Raw genomic sequence first — 20,265 nt, 5'->3', positions numbered from 1 at the left:
TGTGACCGTACGCCAACCTTTCCATTCCCCCGCCCTCCCCTCCTTCCACTATACACTTCCTCAGCATGTTCTTCCGTGTATAGGGATGCACACAAGTTATAGAAGATGATTTCACAAGCAAACCCCTCCTGCGTGCACTTCCTTCACCTTTAATATGTTTCATTTTTTTTATTCACACAAATCAAGAATTTCCTGTCATTACAAAGAAGATTTTTTTAATACACAAGGTTTAGTTTAAAAGTGTGCGACTAGTGTCATTTGTTACTAGTCACAGCAGTCTTTCTTGTATTGTCTTCTCCTTTTGAGTCTGTGTGGGTGTATGGGTAAAGATGTCATCAGTGCCAAGGAGGTGAATCAGTGATTCTGTTTGTTTGACTTTTGGAAAAAACAGATGCATTGGCATTAAAGTTTTATCACAGGTAGGGGATTGGACAAACCAAAGCTCTTTTAAAAGGAAGACTCGCCACTCCTGATTATCTAAAACTGCATGTATATGATAGTGCAATTGCTTAAAGTACTTAGAGACTAGTTTTTAAAGCTGGGGATCATTGCACATGATCCCATGTCACCTCCTGCTTGTGGTAAGCCCACAGGAGGAAGTTTTGAGTGTTTCGTAAGGTGGTTCTGACAACCTCCTTCTGACAGGAGGCCGTGGGGAAAGATATATCTCTCAGTTGGCTTGGGAATACATCGGTGTACCTCTAGATGAGTTGGAGATGGCTGCAAAAGGTAGGTCTGGGCTGGTCTGCTTAGGATGCTGCCCCCGCAAAAGCAAACCCAGGTAAGCAGTAAAAATGTTCAAATGTCCTTCTGGATCCAGGGAATCAATTCAGCCATGCTGTGAAAGTTTTGTTGTTTGTTGTTTGCCTTGGTGCAGATACCCGGGCGCAAACTGTTCTTGTTACAAATTGTAGTCCTAGTAAGTACTTCCTAAACACGATTTATTCCTATGTTCTTCATTTAGTTTCTGGTTGTGGTACTTGATGGATATTACTGCCCATAATAAGTAGCCAGTTGTAAAAGACTAAGAAAAAAAGAAGTAGATTATATTTTTATTAGAGTTGGACACTCAGTGCGCTCTTCAGGGCTACAAAGATTTCTTAAAATGGTGTTAGTCAAACATTTATCCAATTTACATATAAACAAATCATTATAGCAAATTGATTAAAATTTCCTAATTTGTGAATTAATGTAAAAAACCAAAAACTGAATAATTATGCTGTGCGCTAGTCTGAATTTGCTCTCAGTTATTAAGTCTTTATTATTAATGTAGTATGTACCAGTCCTGCAGTGGATTCTGTTAATATCTCACTCGCATTAAGCGAGTCTGTCTCTTGTGCAGCTTGTCCAGTGGATTATCTAAGGATGAGTTACTTCCTCTGCCCTCAGGCTCTATGTCATATGCTGTTTTAGGACCTGGGGGACTGAGGGACCCGTCCCTGTTGTTTTCTAATGGAATATAGTTTCCACTGAGACCTTTGAGATGACTGTATGCAGTGCTGCCACTCGTCACAATCAGGCCTTGTCTTGAATTCAGAAAGCCTTGTCAGAATGAGAGGGAAAGAGAGTTTGATTTGGAAAGTGCTTGTCATAAACAGGGTTTTAAAACTTCCAGAGGTTACTAAGGTGACTCGGAGTACTTTAGTGTGCCGTGAGTTAAGGTTGTCTGTAGACATCGTGATGTCAAACACTGTCTTAGCAGTACCATAAACTGTACAGATGCATAGCAAAAATACAGAAACAATTTAATAAGTGATAAGTAGGAGACTAATAAAATACAAGAATTTTACTCATCAAAACTGTGCAAACTTTTTGGATGGTTTATACCACACCGTAAGTCTTATGTTTTTTCTTTAAGGCATTCACTGCACACATGCAGTCAAGTTTTACCCCACACACTGTTAGTAAGGGCGACATTAGCCACAGACTAAAACTTTTCTTTTTTTTTTTTTTACAAGGGTTTTGGTCTGTGGATAGTGTTGCCCTTACTATACTTGGGCATTTTAACATGGAAGTCTTGGTCCATTTTTAGAGGCACAGCAGGGTTTTTTAGGAGCCCTGTTTTATCTATAGATCCCCCCCTTCTGTTTAAAAGGCCTGCAGAGGGTGAAAAAATAAGTTGGATTATATAAAAGTCTCAGAAACTGCACAAAACACTTGCCTGATGAACTTATGGTCTTATGGTTCAGACGAAAATGCCGTTTTCAAATCTATCCGGGCCAGTGTGGACGTAGCCTCAATCAGTAGTTTACAGTTCAGAAACAATGGAGTGTTAATTTTTGTAAGTTATGCTTTGACCTAGAATAAAATTGCCAATTAAACACTGTATGGTTTACGTTAAGGCTTCTTATGACTGACAAGGTGTTACCATGTCACTGGCTTCTAATTCAGATCTTTGTCCCTGATGTCTGATTCCAAAACATCCAGAAGACAACCTAACGCCAAGTCTTCAAACATAACTTTGCATACCAAAGAATGGCCTCTCAGAAGCTACAGTGCATTGATCATATGTATACAGTTTGACCAGTAAATCTAAAGTAACATTTAAATTAATTTAAATTACAAATTTCAGATAAAGGCACAAAATAAGTGTGCAAAAAATGCATACTGAGCTGGTGCTTCAGTAGGGGTCAGTCATTTGGTGAGTTTTTGCTGCAGCTTTGGCTCGTCTCTCCCGGGGCCAGAGCGATCTGGTGTGGTTGGAACGAGGGAGCATGGCTGGCATTTCCTCATTAGGATATTCGTTAGCCTCATTTTGGTGCTGTCACAGCCAATCTATGTTACAGCTCTCCACCCAGACCTCCATCGTTTCAAACAGGGAGAAAGACCGGGTAAGAGAACACATCTAAATATCTCAATAAACACTCTCTCCTCTGTTCGACAACTCTCAGCTCATTAGTAATGTGAGGAATTGTAAAAGGAGGCTCAGGTGTTTTTGGTAGATGGAGACAGACACCAAGAAAGCAAACGCAACATTCATATTTAGTACTGATTTGCATGAATCCTTTACAGTATCAGAAATTATTAGCACAGTCACTGTAAGACGAGCTATTTCTTATGGTAAAAGTGATAGTATGTTAGAAGCAGGTTATTACCTGCTCTTGATTTTAAATAAAAAATAAATCAAACTGTAGGAGAAGATTTTGTAAAACCATAATCTAAAATAATAAATTACATATAAGCCGTGTTTTTTAGACCATTATTTTATTGATTTGTATTTATTTATCCTTACATTTCCAAAAGTATGGTTCTATTGTAGATTTAATATTGTTAAAAAAAATAATAACAAATTGCATGGTTAACTCTGATTTACAGCAATGGCTCTGTTTGAGAAATTTACCATATTTAAGGTGACATTATTAATCTTAGGGCTCTGTCTGGGTCATTCAGTCAGCTATGTGTGTTTAGGTCTGTGTGTGTACATGTGTCACAAACCAAATGTTATGCTCAGACTATTTATTATTTTCCTTGTGTACCAGCGTTAATTCAGTCTAACGAAAGTGCTCATTAGTTCTAATAAATCCTGTGACTTTGCCTTGTTCCACTGGAGCCTGACCTTTCTCCGTGCACTGCCCGTAAAATCTCCTGCTAGGATTTTCACTGTTTGATGCCTCCGTTAATTGGGAATGATTTGAGCTTTTTCTTCTGCTTTTGTCGCCAGTCGAATTCAGCATGGAGCTAATGGCAAATGTCACTGTGAATTGGCTCCTACATTAGCGGGGAGAGAACACAATTTTCCTCCCCCCCCCACCACCTCCCAACGATATATGTACATCACTAAAATGGACCTTTGGTATGCCATCATCCTCATTAATAGGGGGCTTCCTTGAAAGGGAGCAAAGCAACAGTTGTGGGCATCATGTGGAAGCATCAGAAACAACAGGATTATTTCAACCTCACTACCTCTTGTCATTAGCCTGTGCCCTCCACATCTTAAACAGCGCTAATGAACAACAACGATTTGCCAAGAAAAAAAATGGCGAGCCAAAGATTAGAAGGACACAGGACGATCAGATCTAATTATGTTTGTATACCTCAAACAGAATGGCATTTGGCTGAAAGGTCAAGAGAAATCCCCAGTCTTAATCTACCAAACCTGTGACTTCTAGCCCTTTTCTATATCGGCTAATAGCAGCTAGCAATAAATAAAGCTGAAACTTAACTCCTGAGAGACTGAGGCAGAACTTTGCCCAGAGGATTCGTTCATCGAGTAAAGTTTGGTTCCACACTAAATGCACTTTGAAGTGCAGGGCTGGATGTGATTTTCCTTGACAAAAGTAGATCAAGGAAAATCTTCCAAGTAAAATTTCATTAAAGTTGGTAGGGAGATGTCATTTGCATAAAGAAAGAACCTGACGATCCTCAGTGGATCTGTGTTCGACTACTCCGCCCAGGCTGCACTGTCGAGTGCAGATCTACTAGCTCGTTGCAAGATGGCAAATTGAACCTCCCCCACCCTCATGCAGATCTGGCGTTTGGAACTATCGTGGTTTTCATGTGAAGCATGACCCTGAAGGTAAGCGCGTCATGGACAAAAGTAAAACAGTATGTTGGGTGTGCCACGCAATGCTCAATTTGTGGGAACTAGTGCGTTAGCGCAGTTAGCTTGTTAACGTGTTGACGCTGTCCAGCCCCACGCACGGGGCGATCCGCGGTAGCTCGTTAACGGAGATTTGCCGCGTTATGGCGTTAATGTCATTTTAACGAGATTAACGCTGACAGCACTAGTGGGAACACAACAAATATGACTGCACATTTACTCCGACATCATCCTAGTGCAAAGACAAGTGGAAGCAGACAAAAACAACAAGCAGCATAACTTTACCCGAGTCATTTAGACAGCCGTTAGCACAGGATTCTCCTTATGGGGACCTGATATGTTTAATATGCTGCTGAGAATATAGCCCAGAAGAAGCTATAATATAGCTTTTATTTTGGAAAGAGCCGTTTCTCTGTAATAAACTCTCTTTTCCAAAGATGAGGGATTTCCTTGTTTCAGCAACATTACACTTAAAAACTGTACATTTGAGTTAAAATATATATTTATAATTTTAATAAATGACAAATTAAAAAGGCATGAACATTTTTTTTGTATCGAAAAAATATCGAACCGTGACACCAAAGTATTGAACCGAACTGTGAATTTTGTGTATCGTTGCACCCCTAGAATTTAGGTGTGAGGACGCTTCTAGTTAAGGTTTGCAAAGTTTTTGGTTCAAATTTCGCAACAGGTTTGTGTTGGTCCAGCTGACGTTGATATATTTGGGGAAGTGTATGCACAACATCAGGATACACAACTTGTAATCTGTGATAGTCCTGGTGAGGGGGTAAAATAATCTCAAAGCACCTGGCTAGTTTAACTAGCATGTTGGCTCAGGTGTTGTCATTATTTGCTGTCATATGGTGCGTTGTTCTATACTACTACTACTACTAGTTAAAGGTGGGAAATCAATTTATTAGTGGAGGCCAAACGTCCACTACGACGAGTCAGCAAACTGGATGTATTCAACAATTAAACATTTCAAGTTAATTATTTTCCATAATAAATTACTCATGTGATGCAACATTAAACTAACAAACTTAAAATAAAATAAATGAATAATGTGATGACTCAGTCACCAACATCTTTGGCCAATCAGCATACCCTAATCTAGTTCTTCTTTATTAACTTTGTCCTACATGTTTATGACACTCCACAGTCATAAAGCTAAGTAAATCGGACATGCCTTTTCCAACATGAATGTAAAATATATTTAGTTTATCGAGAAATCAATTATCTGTGTTCAGCACTGAAGCACACTTGCACTAAGAAACTCTTTTCCTCACATTGCAGACTTCTAACTTTATTCGTCAACTCAGCCAAATAATGTGCTTATGTCCTTATCTCTGTACTCACTTACTCGCTCAAATTGTATTTTGTTAACAAACATGAAAAATAGCAGGCGTCAGATTGCAGCCATTCATTGACACTCGCACCCTTGAGACTGTGTCCTTTCAGTTGATATTGCCTTCCGTCCCAGCGGATCTATTTGGAGATTGAGGATGGGGACGGGCCATTTTGAAAATGCTATATTCACCCATCATGTGCTAAAAACATAGTCTGTCATAAAACTGATTATATTTTTTGCTGTTAATGTGCATTGTGGGGAGAAAAAGGATGGCAGCCAGGGAGATGGAGGGGATGAGGAGGGAATGATAGGGAGAACCTTGATTAAAGTAAGATGCATGCGCCTCTATGAATCAGAAAATATAAATCACGAGTCAGTGTAGCAGTGTGAATCTCAGCAGGCAGCGAGTAAACAGCCCATTAGATTTAACTGAGCATCATCACGCTCCAACCTAACTCTCTTCGCTCACTTTTTGTAAAAGCTCTCTTTTCTGCACCTCATGATTCCTTAATGCTTCAGCAAACTGACTCTCTGCTTGACTTCAATAAATATGCAACACTAAATATGTTGCAGTATACGTCCTCGAGTTTCCTCGGGGAGAGAAAAAATGTGCTTGTCGGCATTGTAAGTAAGTGCAGTCTGACAAACTGTGCTGTGACCGAGTTCCTCCCTGCGTTGGGTGTCTCTTTGGTGCCTTGTCTCCTATAGCATGATTCACCAGAGCAATAACGGGGCAGTTAGGCGTGCTCTGGTTTCTGCTTTTGCCCGCATCATCATCATCGTGGATGGACTTTGTCGTTTCCACTGCACATTGAGCATTAGGGCAGCAAAGGTCCGTTTCAGGCAAAGCAGCAGCTGGACGATAGCAGATGCACTTCTCGAAAAAGAGACGCAAGCGTAAGACGTGTGGCAGAAATATGGGGGAATGGGGCAAGAACATATCACAAGGGCGCGGCTTCATCTCTGCTGCTTGTCTTGTCTCGTCAAGCGTATGTGCCGTCCTTTGCTTCTCACAGGCAGCAGCTGAGCCAGTCGCACTGGGGTCTGTGCACTCCCCACTCCACTCAGCCTGGCGTCCGCCAGCTCGGGGGCTGACATTTCCAGAGGTGCTAAGTCACTCAGCATCTTGTTACTCCCTCTGACAAGTCGAGCTGCATCATAGCGAGTGCCAGCGGACTTGAGCTGAGGCCAGGAGGAGAGGCCTCTTTCACACAAGTCACTGATCTTCCCTGCTGGAGGTGCTGAGATCTCAAGGTGTTTACAGAAGATCGGGCGAGGTGTCAATCATGCTTTTGGCCTGGCACGCTACCCCTGGTGCCAGTCAGGTGTGAGGAGTAGTGTGAGGTCGAGGCAGGGGATTGGTTGATGGAAGGGAAGGGCATCACAGTGACAGCTCCGCGGTGTCAGCGGTCAGATTGCCCAAAACCAAACTTCATGGCGGATTTTCTTGGGTGCAGTGGTCGAGAGTGACACAAGTTCCCCACCCGGAGGTAAAAATAGAGCTTGATTCACTTGTCATTTTGCACAGAGTGCAGTCGCAACACACCATGAAGGAGTCCGGGATCATCTGCTCATTCGGCCTGTCAGCTGGAGAGTTATTGGAGGGTTTAGAGAAAAGGTCACTCTGCTGCTGAACTGACTGTTCACTCTTTCAGTAAAAGAGAGATGTACAGAGGAGTAATTAGGCCATGGGTCTGCTTCACTACAGCTGCAATTTCCACTTATTTCCCATGAAAAGTGACTTTGAAACTCACGTTTAACTTGTTTTCACAGCCTTATGTAGAGGAGATGCCAGGTGGAAAGAAATCAGGCTTTGTTGTAGTTCAGTTTCAAAGACTGAATGTCTTTACTTATGCAGGAAAAATGTTTAATGAATTGACAGATATTGCCTCAGGGAAGCTTAATATGTATTCAAGCTCTTTCACAGAAAAAAACACACCAAATCCCCCCAGTTTTTAAAAATTTCAGATGAAATATTTCACAGTCTTTTCCAAACTAGTCAACTTCATTCGTTCCGGCGTTTCACTACATTGGAGACACAATCCAAGCGAAATGATGTACTCTCCTGCTTCGAATCCAACGTTTGAGCAAAGCAACTCAACAGATGTAATTTGATGGCCCCATTTTTAATTCCTTTGAAGTCTCTCAGACAACGAGGGGAGGCAGAGAACCACCTTTCTATTATGCATGTTTTGCCATTACCCAGTGAAGAGTTTGGCCTGACAAGGTGGCGTCTCCCATCATGAATTAATCACCCTGCACTATTCATCAGAGGTGACTTTGAAATTTTGAGCATTTTTAAATCACAGACTGATTTTTTTCGGGGGGGAGGATATAATTTATTCAACTTGAGGTTTATGCGGTACATAATCAGCCATTCCTTGGTGTCTAATTGCCAATATGTACCTCTGAAGGATTCAATACACTGCAAGAAGATTAAGAGGAAAAAAGAAAGACAGTTCAAAAGAGTTGGAAGTCAAATGAAAATGTCCATTTGCAGTCTCCTGTGAATTTATTGAGTGGGTTCTGAGTGTTTAACTTTCATTCTGATAATAGCACGGGTGTTTCGCAGATTACTTTGTGCCAGTGTTCTTTTTATTGAAAGCAATTGGTGCGCAGCACAACCGAGGCCCGTCTGATAAGCCTTGCTCTCAAATTAATCTATTGGAAAAGAGGAATATTTGACTATCAACTCTAATTGTAGCATGTTTCACAAGGCTGATAGCAGTGCATGTGGTGTGGACTGCTAATTAAGACAGCAGACAAAAGGAGGATGCAAAATATAAAAAAAACTGCAAGTAGAGAAAGGGATATACCAGTAGTGCACAGAATAAGAGGTCATTCTAAGATCTAAAAATGATAAATATTTGCTGTGTTTACTGACAGTTCTGTATATTTATGTCCATTATAAGCAGGGGTGCACATAAGTGGTCCGCAGGTGCCCATTCGCTGTCAAAATAAAAGACGCGCACCAGATAAGAAGTTGCAACGCGTGTTTGCGTACATAAGACATAAGACATAAGTCTTTTGGGATGTAGTGGAATGGCAGATTCACATCATTGATCATTGACTGCAACAACTGTGTGATGCTGTCGACATGGACCAACATTTGGACCTTGTTGAATCTATGCCACGTAAAATCAAGGCAGTTCTGAAGGTAAAAAGGGGGGTTCAACCCAACACCAACAAGGTAAGTGTATACTAATGGATTAGCCTCGTTGCTAAAAAGCCCTGGGAGATACTTTCTGTGTTGGGTGAACTTTCACACATAACTGCAGACAGTTTCCAAATCTTTGACTGTACCAGAGTAGCTCTGCTTCATTTGCAGTTTAAAATGTGAAAATGTGTGATGTGCACCCCCATTTAAAAAAATGACATCAAGCCTGCAAGTATAAATTATTTACTCGTACGCGTAACAGTCAGATGATGAACTGCCACCTTGTCAAAGCAGCAAACTTTTTTATCCGCTTTTTAGTGTTAGACTGTTATCAGACTGATCAACAGATCCTAAAACGTTTGTAATCTGAAACTTGGGACCAAACTTGTGTCAGTAATAGGTACACGAGGATGATTTTGGGAGGATTTCTTTAAACAGGCCTGTGACACCCTCTGTCCTCTGTTGGTTGGCAGATATTCAGGTGTTTTTTCTTCTTTTCTCTGTTTTGTGCACTGTGTTCCTTTCTTACCTCCTCTCCGTTGCTCCGCCCTCTTTCTCCCCCTCTCAGTCTCTGAGAGAGGTTCAGTTTGGGGAGAGGATGTGGGGAACAGCTGGGCCCCATCACTTCTCATTGTGGGCCTGGGAGAGACGTAGCTGACAGAGTGATGCACAGAGCCTGTCCTTGCTAATGACTGCGCCATTCTCCATCATTATCACCATCATTAGGAAATTAGGGGGACAGAAGGTATTTACTGTAAACCTGCCACCTCCCAAGGAGAGATAAATAGAAACTGATAAATGCAATCGTGTGATGCTGCCTGTCTATTAACCTTCCCATTTTCCAGCTCCAGCATATGCACATTTAACAATCATTAATATTCTCTAATTGGGCCAGATTTTAGTGAGGAAAATACTCTTGGTGTTTTTGGTAACGGAGTGATGCTGCATCAAAATGTGACTCTCAGAGGTGAGTTAACAGTACACACAATGTCGCTGGGACATTTTTCTAGCTCACCTGCACATCCCAAACTCCCAAGCTGCACAGACATTGTTACTGCAATTAAGTTACAAATGAAATAGCAAAGCATCTATACTTTAGAAGCACATTTTCTTATATGCAACTTGCTGGATATGTAGTTTGTACCAAGATGCCATTTTTAACCATTTAAGCTCCACTGTGTGACAGACTGTAGGCTAACTGACATCTTGCTAACTGCTTGGCAGCCCTGCAAAAGCTGATTGTTCGGTGTTTGACTGTGTTACAGCTGGATAACAGCGGGACACTGCTGGCGTCAAGGACACACACAAACACACCCACAGAAATCACACATGCATCCAATTGTCGTAGGTTTAAGGGAAACATCAGCCTGCTCAGCAAATATCTTCAGCATGTATGTTCGGCACAGGCGCCTATGAAGTACACACAGACTCACTAAGCTGGGGGCAAGGAGACTCTGTACATTGTCTGATAAAGAAGGCTTTCAAAACTGTTTAGCTTTCATGTTTTCAGAGTGATGTGTAATCGTTTTACCTTCTGGACAGCAGAAGAGTGTTTAGTTGGACAGTGCCACTTAGTTTCACAGCACAGATAATTTGATTGTGTTCTTCTGTTACACTGTCAGCACTCTAATAGCCAACATTTAGAAATTCAATATTTTAATAAGCTTCAAGTGTTTATTTTGCTGCTAACAAACAACAACGGTGTAATTAAAAGCAGTGACTGACTGATTTCAATGAAATCTGATAAAACTTTGTAGGAGTGTAGAGCGGAGTCATGTTAACAATCCACCAAACCCTTCAAGGTCAACTCAGTGACTTACTGGTTGAAAATGGACAAACATGCCTTACGCCATAGAAGCCATGACTCTTACAATGTGCATGTATTGTCAACATATAGAAGGGACTGTGTAAAGATTTAAAATATCATGTCACATTTGACCTCTGACCTGTCCTTCAAGGTCTATAGATTGATCTGAAGGTCTAAGTCATAATAATACTATATCGAGCTATTTTTACATCTGTGTTTCTTACCACCATTGTTTTTATTGACAGCATGTAGGCAACATACAGGGAATAATATATGGGAATTCTTAATTACTGTCACATTACTGTGGACCCTAACTTTCATAAAATGTATTTTATCATGAAAAAAGTTTAAATGTTATTGTTGTTGTTTGGGAAATTTGACCTTTAACCCCACTCTTATATTTTTAAAGCTGCTTTTCTTTCAAGTTGACCCCAAAATGCGTTACGGCTTCAAAGAATGTCAAGAGAAAGAGAATGGGTGGCCTAGTTAGTTAGAAATGTAGTCTAGTGTAATATTAAATGTATTAATTTTATTTACAAATCAATAACTATTATCCATTTTCTGCGCCTACATAACAAAAGTTTTCCACTTGTTTTTATTGTATTACATACTTCTTAGAGTACATTTAAAAACACAGGAATGTTATTGAAAATCACCTTTTTCAGAAGTATAGGAGGCTAAGTTGGGCACTGTCAGCTGCCAGTAATGTTGTGTAATGACTCCTTAATGCAGCCTCACATGGTCAATGTCTGTTATGAACTTGAAGAAGAGCCATAGTTAGTTTTTCTAGCCCCATTTTTTAAGACATTAGAATGTTAATCTGTTGTGAACGTCTCTAAAACATGGAATTATAAATATGTAAAATCTGTAAAATAAACACATTGTTTGCTTATTTTTCCCCTAAAATCTCCTAAATTGATCTCAGGATTCCTGGTTGGAAGCTTGCAGTCTACTGTTGAAGGAGTTGCATGTAAAGATTGTCACACTGTAACAGCATGAGGAGTCTGTGTGTTTAGTAGTACAGCATTTGTATCTCTCCTTACACGTGTTTAAATGTGGATCAAATCATTTAATGTTTGAGAGTGAATGACTGGATTTTATCCAAGTAATTAATAAGTAAGTAATTCAAAAGAGAATATGTTCAAATTGGTTATACTGCATTTATTTGAAGTAGAATTGTGTTTATGGTTTGCATCAACACCAGGAAGCGATTTGGGGTCACATCTGACAAACATCTATCACGTTTGAATGAGTTAGGATGATAAAAATCACAAACAACCTCCTCCTCAAATCACTGGCAAGGCCTTCGTGGGCGCTGTCAATGCAGCTGATGAAATTAGATAACACAAGTGTAATTTTATAATGAAAAACAAAAACGCTGATGTGCCTTTGATGCAGCAATTAGAGGGGGAGATCCTAATGATGATAATTTGAATTTTAATTCTGAACCCACTAGTGACTGGCAGAGTCTATCAATTACTGCATAAAACAGGCCCCAGCTGCAGCAGCCACGGCAGCCGCCTCCCAAATTGTCGTCTAAACTGCTGTCGTCTCTTCTCCCATCGCTCGCCGGCGTAATTGCAGTTTAACCAGTTCATCATAATCACACAACAGTTTCCCTTCCCAGTAGAACAGGGATGTGATTTTCACATCCAGAGTGTGTGCTGAGGACTGTGTTTGTGTGTGCAGATGTCTGTTTCTATATGGAGGGTTTGTTTTCAAGAGATAAAACAGGCCCACACCTACCCCCACAACCCCTCAGAAAGAGGTTTGGGTCTTAACTCCCCCTGGCCACCATGGTCAGCTGAGTTTTCTTTACTAATACATAAAACACATTATTGTTAGCAAGAAATAGCAATAAAAGTCATAGACTTTTGTTAACCCTCATCATAGGTGATAGCTCTAACTCCTTACTCCTCAAATAAATTGACATTTATTTGGAATTCAAAGAGTCATCATTGTAATGGCTGAGCTATTTGCTACTATCATGCTACAGGTGTCTTCCATTCTGTTGTCAAATGAAGATACATGTGCATACAGAAGAGTTTACCTTTTTAATTTCCTAAAAAAAGAAATGGACTGACTGCCAAAGCTTACAGGCTAATTATAAAAAATACGTTTTATTTGTTTCAACTTGAGAGAGAAATCCTTTTTCTGGTGCTGTTACAAATACTTTCACTGTAGTTTGACCTTAATGTAAGATAAATTACAGAAATCAGACAAATCAAAGATGTTTGTGTATCAACAAAAATGTTACATTTAATCTCTGTGTGTAGATGAAGCAGGCAGAGAGATTTTCTTCTCTCATTTGGCCCCCTGCCGTCTAAATCTCCCCTTTCCAAAAGAGAAAAAGCAAATTTCAAGGTAGAACAACTCAGTTTTGTTTTTGTGCATCTTAGCCAAATGCCACTTGATGCCAGCATGATCAGCATTTCCACCGCCAGCTGCAGACAGGAAGACAAGCACAGCAAGCATGTTACACTGAATATAAACTAAGAGCATGCTTTCTTCACTTACTGACAGCTCATAGTGTTGGTGATCTATTAGATGTACCACATTGTTACTTTATGTGCCGTAAATGGCTGTGGATAGGGGCGTCGGCTGAGTTCCCACAGTCTCAAAGGGGTTCTTTTCAGCTGAGAGAGTAAATATAACAATCGATTGTGGTCACTGTGAACATTGTAGTAGCTATTCATTGAAAAATGTATCATTTATGTGTGTAAGACTCACAGAGCCAATTGAAATAATCAAAAGATCTCAGCAAGTTGTTCAGCAGCGCTTTAATCACCTTGGGTGACAGGAAGTAGAGGAGGTCATCTACTAATCCGAAGGTTGGTGGTTCCAGTCTGCCTGCCAAATATTCTTGGGAAAGATACTAACCCTAAGTATCGATGTGTGTGAATGTTAGATAAAAAGCACTGTCAAGTTGTATAGAGCACTTTGAGTGTGATTTCCTGAGGTCAAATGGTCCAGGATGTAAGTGGGCGTTAAGGCGTCTGGGGAGGGATCTCAAAACTGGATTATAGATGGCAGACAGGTGGTGTCGTAAACCACCGCCTCTGTTCAAAGATGGTCGTTCACAGTGGACATAGATGGCTTCTTTCACTCCTCTTTCAATCCTTGACTGATTGTGACCCACACCTGTTTTCACACTTGGCTCGTGTGATTAGACAGAGGATCAATAGGGGGTCCATGACCCTCTTGGGGACACTCCCATAGGGCTTAAAATCTGGGACTCTACACCAATCGCTCTTAGAACTGAAGAAGCTTCTTGGATAGGAGGTGAAACATCTTCAAGAAACCCAAAGAAGTCCAGACGCTTTTCTTTCCAAGCTCCTTAGACTACGATGACCTGGATGACTGAGAACCTTCACAAACAGTCCATTTTACATTCTTCCAGAGCAGAAAACTATGTAAGCTGTGCGAGATGTGGAAAATTCTGAGTTTATCTTTGCACCAAAAGGAAAGATGTATGGTTGCAGCGTGTGGACGGAGTCCAGATTTTAGTCAATTTTAAAAAGAGGTGTAGTAAACAAAGATTTTGTGATTTTCTTGCATTTTTTCTGGTATGTTTTGTTATACGTGTCATTTCCTGACAGACTTCTTTTTAAATTAATGTTTATGCAATTTGCTAATAATAAATTCTTAATGTTTCTAGCTGCTGCATAGATAAATTCTGTATCATTTTAATTTTGTCAGCATTCACAGTATTCGGTCTATCACTGTCATTACACATATCACACTGCTGCTCAGGCTTCTGTTTGGATAGAAGTAGCTGTATTCACAAATTGTTTTCCACTCACTCTCACTGTGCTGTGTTTTATGATCACTATTAAGCTGCTACCAAAGTAATTCAACACACAGAAGTTGCATATTTAAAGACTTCAGGCTGCGTGCTTGCTTTAATCACTCTCCATTTATTAGAAACCAGCCTTTATTTGTTCAGCTATGATTTAAAGCTTAACAACTAACTGAATACTCATTATATTTGAGAAATGATTAAAGACACAGAGTCTAGATGGAAATAGGGCGTTGGTGGACGGCTAGTTGTTTTCCTGCAATCATTTTCATTAGAAATACATAATCACACAATCCTAAATCATGCCACAAACATCTTTCATTATCTGTCTCTGCAGCAGACCAGTGACGCTCTCATGGTGATGCAGGTCCAAAAGTTTCCAGAAGAGCAGGCGAAGAAGGAAGTCAGAGGGCTGGATCAGCTGTCCTGTGATCTCCCGTGCGAGCCAAGCTGTCTGATTGGCTGGAGGGCTGGAGGGCCATCTTGCCTCCCTGGCAGGCAAGTGGCTCAAGCAGTTTGGTTGAGGAGGTGTGTGTGTGTGAGAGAGAGAGACGAGAGGAGGGGTAAGAATTTGGAAAAGCAGAGGGTGAAAATGTGTGGCTGTTGGGGTTTTATGACAGAGGACTGCGAAGATAAGGGATGGATGGCTGTTACATATGTGTGTATGCATTGTGGCATATGTGTCTTTGTACTGTATGAGCATATATGGGCAAGAAAAATCATGGAGGTTGTTAAAAATCTCAAAGTTTCTGAAACAAGGCCAAAATAAGGCCTAAAACATTACTCGCTCTGCTCGTCTCTTTATACTGTAGCTGTGCAAGTGTTTGTTTACATAAATATGGTTTTAATTATGATAAAACTAAGAAGTCAGATATTTAGCAAGGCTTTATCTTGGTTGCCACAGCTGATGGGGGGATAAATCTGGGCTCTGTTCAGGCATCTCTAAACAACAACCATTTATTTATAGACCCGTCTCTATGCAAAGAGCCCATTCTGATGTTGCTACAACATCAAAAGTATATTTGACAACCTGCTTCAGCTGCCTCTTTTTGTACTTTTTCATCCATCCAAGGAAATGATGCCTTGTACAATCAATTTATTAGCGAACAATCCACTTAGTCTTATTTTGAAAGTTCAGTTATGCGTACCGGTTAGCACTGGCCCTTCCTGTTTGTGTTTCTTTTCCATCAGGCTGACCAAGGTTTTGTTGAGCCTCACTATTGGTCAGAAGGACATTCTTCTCCTCTGTCAGCAGTAATGTGCCTTCTGCTCTGGTAACCGATGCCAGCTAAAGGGCCAGTAAAACCAGTACCTGCAGTTGGTGTTCCCCCAACTCTGTGGAGAGGCAGCTGAACGACGTTGAAGATCTTATATATTTGACAAAAAATATTTGGCAAATTAGATTATTATTATATGATGATGAATTATAGTATTAAGTAACTTCATCAGTGCACAGATATCCATTCATTTTTAAAGTCCTGTTTTGCAACCTTGAAGGCAGAAATAACAAGCAACGGGTAACAGGAAGCTGCACGCTCATCCGCTATGCAGCTGACTTTATTCCTTTATTTTTCTTAGAATGACCAAAGTAGACTTCATGTGTTATTCTGTAATGAGTGCATAAACTTGTCTGGAAAATGTTTATAGAGGTCAAAGCCAAGACTCATTTCCCATAGACCTCTATACACCTCTATAAGGCACATCAGCATGGGGTTCATCTTTTGTAGCTCTACGGTCACCTTTATACTGCCTGTGGATGGATGATATGGAGACCCTTATTGGCATAGATGTCAAACTAAAATGCTTCCTTCACTGAAACTAAAAATGTAATTTTATTTTCAGTGTAGCTCTTTTTTCCTGTATCTTTTAGTAGACTAAACTTAGATGTAGCCCTGTATAAAGTGCATGTACTCCTTCGCATATTTATATACATTTGTTGGGGAAAATAATCCAGTTTTAAATTTACCAGCAACACATTAACAAGTGTTTGTTTGCAGGGGGTGGTGTGTTTACGTGGACCGTATGCATGTGCAGCAGACACATTTCCAAACCTCAGATGGTGAAGCAGAGCCTGTGGATGGGTGGGTCAGAGAGTAGCAGCAGGCCAGTGTTGGCTCTGCTCTGGGCTGTAGCAGGGACACAGTGCAGGCTGAAATGTTAAACCAAGGTCCTTTGTGTTATTGCTGACATTATGTTTCATTCCCTAACTCCCCCCCGGCGTGCACTTTTGATGATCGCACAGCACATGCAGACACAGACATGAGTGGGCGTAGTGGACTATAGGACAGATAATGACCAGCACTTAGCTGCTAATGCCTAAAGAGCGGAGCTTTTGACCGTCCCACTTCAGCTGCCCAATAATTACATGATCACAGTGTTCCCTCTGGTTATTACAAAGTGGAGGTGAAATGTAGCTTTACTTTTTAAGAAATACTTTATTGTGGAAATGTAGCTCTCATAGCTGTAAATTAGATTAGATTAAAAAACTAAAAGTTCAGTTTTTACTGTAGGAAACAAGATTCCTTAGAGGAAAACATTCATCACCCTAAACGTAACTGTTTGAGCACTATTTGTTAGAGTTGTGAGAGAAATTCATTTCTGCAACTCCAGATTCTTGTTTAAGGATCTTTACTGTCCAGTTTCAGCTTTAAAACCTGTTAACTGATCCACTTATTTGTGATTTCTATTGAATATTGGACGCACAACAAAGATAAGTTTGTGCAAAGAGAAGTTATTTGTCTATGTGGACGGGAAAAACTCATTAGTATGTAGACTTTTAATCCAAAGAAACACACTCCTGCAGTCAAGTGGCTCATTTTTTACTTTATAATTAAGTTTGAATATTTGTGATACTTACAATTTGTTTAAATTAGCCACAGCTAATAACTTCTGTTACGTGTTACTCTTTATTTATTTTTGTGCATTACCAGTTAATAGAAGATCAAAATGAATCTGTGTAAACGGAGAAGAAGACTCTTCATGTAGGCGGGGTGGGTTTATCGGGGTTTCAGTGTGATTTAAAGTTTCAGTGAACAGATGATGAATATTTTAATATTCCTAATGCATTTCCAGCATGGTTTGTATATTACACTGTGTTTTCTAACAAAAACAGCAGTTTATATTTAGACGAACAGTCTTAACCTTTCACAATCTCCAGTGGTGGTGTTGTCAGTCCACATGTGTCTGTGTGTGTGTTTGTGCGGTGTGACATCATCCAGTGTGGGGCTTTGCTGTCGTGACACCCGTGGCCTTCTGGAGCCCAGACACCCCCTGTGGAGACCAGAGAGACATGTCACCTTGATCAGTGTGTCCCCGGGAGACTGCCACCACATACACACATCTCTCCTTTTCTCTTTATAAAATATACGTTCCTGTGGTTATGGAGGCTTCCTCCTGCTGCAGATGCCTCCATCCCATCATCTCGCCATCAACCTTTTATACATAAAGATGCTAATATGCACCCTAAACCCAGCTGACTACCTCTTCACTGACGTTTCCTCAGCTTTGTTTGTGTAAACTGATGCGGGTCATGTGATAGCAGGAAGAACTCAGCCTTCCTCCTGCTCCAATCAGAGATCACGTTAATGGATCCATTCTTTTCAAAGACTATTGTACAGTTATCGTTTTATAACCCTAATAACCGGCAAAGGACAGCAGTCCTGTGGATTATAATCCCTATGAGGACATTTGGTTCCTGCAGCAGTAAAAGTGAAAGGATTCAGGAGGCAATAACAAGAGACAGAAAGCCTGTAGAGAGAATAATGCTGGTAAGTTGGATGTTATTTACCGATACGAATGGATAGATATATGAAAAGGCAGCTTCTGGCTTTACATGATCAACATGACGTCACGCCTTTCGAATCAATTAGGCAACATAGACAGAGCTCCAGCCCTCCCACTGGGGAAATCTTTGTCTTTTCTTTCCAAGCGCAACTTCCAAGGACAGGTGTGGTGTCTCGTGAATTAAAAGGCGGAGCGTGGAGGATGGCGGTGGGGTGCAGTGCTCTCCAGAGCAGCCGGTTTCTCTCTTGTGACAGGTGATAAAGTTTGAAATGCCAACCCAGCGCACTCCGGGGCGCAGGTGTGGAGAATATGTCCAGGAATAGCCAAACCCTCTGTTCACAAGTCTCTTGACACCGCTGCGACAAATATCGCCCCTGCTGAACAACCGCCGGACTGCAGACAATGATACGTGTCACCTTGGGTTCTGTTTTTTCTGCTGTCTTTTTTGTGCACGTCTTGCCGCAGCACTTGTTTGGATGTTTGCATCAGGGCGGTGGTGATCTGTTCACCTTTAATTTCAAAAGAAAATCTCTTCTCCAGACATTATATGGATGGCTCTCCTTCAAAGAATATGGTTTAAGAGGTTGTAAACTCTTTATTTTCTGTTGAGCACCAACCAAAGATCTTAAACTCAGGCGGCCAAAAGTGGATGAAACCAATTAAACTATAATAATAACAGCTGGGATGGGCTCCAGCTGCCCCCACAACCCTGGATTAGAGAAGCAGTTAACATAACGGATGGATAGTTGTTAATTGTTGCAGTTTTAACTGAATTATCATTCGTCTTTTTTCTAGTTTTTGTCTAATATTATTATTATTAAACCTGGCAACATGAATTGGCATTTTTACTAGGAGTGTTTAGAATACAGGAAACTGTTGATTTGCTCTCAACTATGAGATTAATCACCATCCGTTTGGTGTCATTATTTAAATTTTAAATATGTCGCATTACAGTTCACAGCTCCTGAGGAAGTCTATTTGGTTCCAGTATGTAAATGTAGGTAAAGTAGCAGGTAAATGTCTTCATATTGTACATACAGTGGTCATTTTACAGGTCCGATCGATTATCGATCACTTATTAAGTCACTATTGAGATCACAATTATTAAACACGATTACTCAGAGACTATGAAAAAATATTAGATTTTTAAAAAATCTTAATTATAATTCAGTAGGCTGAATAAATAAATAAATGAATATATGTGAGCTGAACTAAACTGGCCCTGACAGAGAATGAGTTTGAACTTTCCTGGAGTGTTGACAGGCTAAATAAGAGCACGTTGCACAATAATCACATCTTGATTTTCTTATATCACTAATTCTGTAACGGCACAGCCCAACATGTTGAAGTGGTAACAGCCACTGAGTGGCTTATACCCGTTGATATCACCATCTTAAGGTATTGCCATCAGGTGGACACCTCCTCCACCCTACGGGCTCAGGAGATGCCTCACTGAAAGGAAGTTGTCTCGCCCTGCTGAAATAATATCCTCGCAATATTTTCTCTTTGAGAGACAGAATAGGTGGCACTGGCTAAATTTGGGATTTAACCTTGATTTGGATTTGATCGTTGGTCATGTTTAGGGAAAAATCTCCTTGGTTAGGGTCAGGGAAGGAGGATGGTTGGTTAGAATACACCCTTTTGCACAAAGCTCCCTTTTTCTAGGTTACCTTGAAGAAGAGATTTCATATCCAATACAAGGTCTCCTGCACAATCTGGGTTGTTTTCTGTTTATCACCTAGAGTACGAGTATAAGAGGGCTCCTCCACGCCACATCTATGGGAGTGATTACAACCGATAAGGGCCGCTTAATAGGATGAGAAAATTTGAG

At 40.6% G+C, this 20,265-nt stretch overlaps 1 long non-coding RNA gene across 2 annotated transcripts in view; it reads left to right on the top strand.

Moving 5' to 3' along the window:
• Positions 1 to 17,476, top strand: part of LOC121811882 — a 72,510-nt gene extending 55,034 nt beyond the window's left edge. For both annotated transcript variants that reach the window (XR_006054310.1, XR_006054309.1), the window contains exon 4: positions 14,989 to 17,476. This is a non-coding gene — a long non-coding RNA (uncharacterized LOC121811882). The remainder of the gene's footprint in view (positions 1 to 14,988) is intronic.
• Positions 17,477 to 20,265: the final 2,789 nt, after the last annotated feature.

The sequence above is a fragment of the Haplochromis burtoni genome, unplaced genomic scaffold (genome assembly GCF_018398535.1).
Source record: "Haplochromis burtoni strain Fernald_Lab_line unplaced genomic scaffold, NCSU_Asbu1 Contig_43, whole genome shotgun sequence".
In the NCBI taxonomy this organism is placed as follows: domain Eukaryota; kingdom Metazoa; phylum Chordata; class Actinopteri; order Cichliformes; family Cichlidae; genus Haplochromis; species Haplochromis burtoni.
The sequence above is the reverse complement of the archived record's forward strand: the minus strand, read 5'-3'. Positions and strand labels throughout refer to the sequence as shown.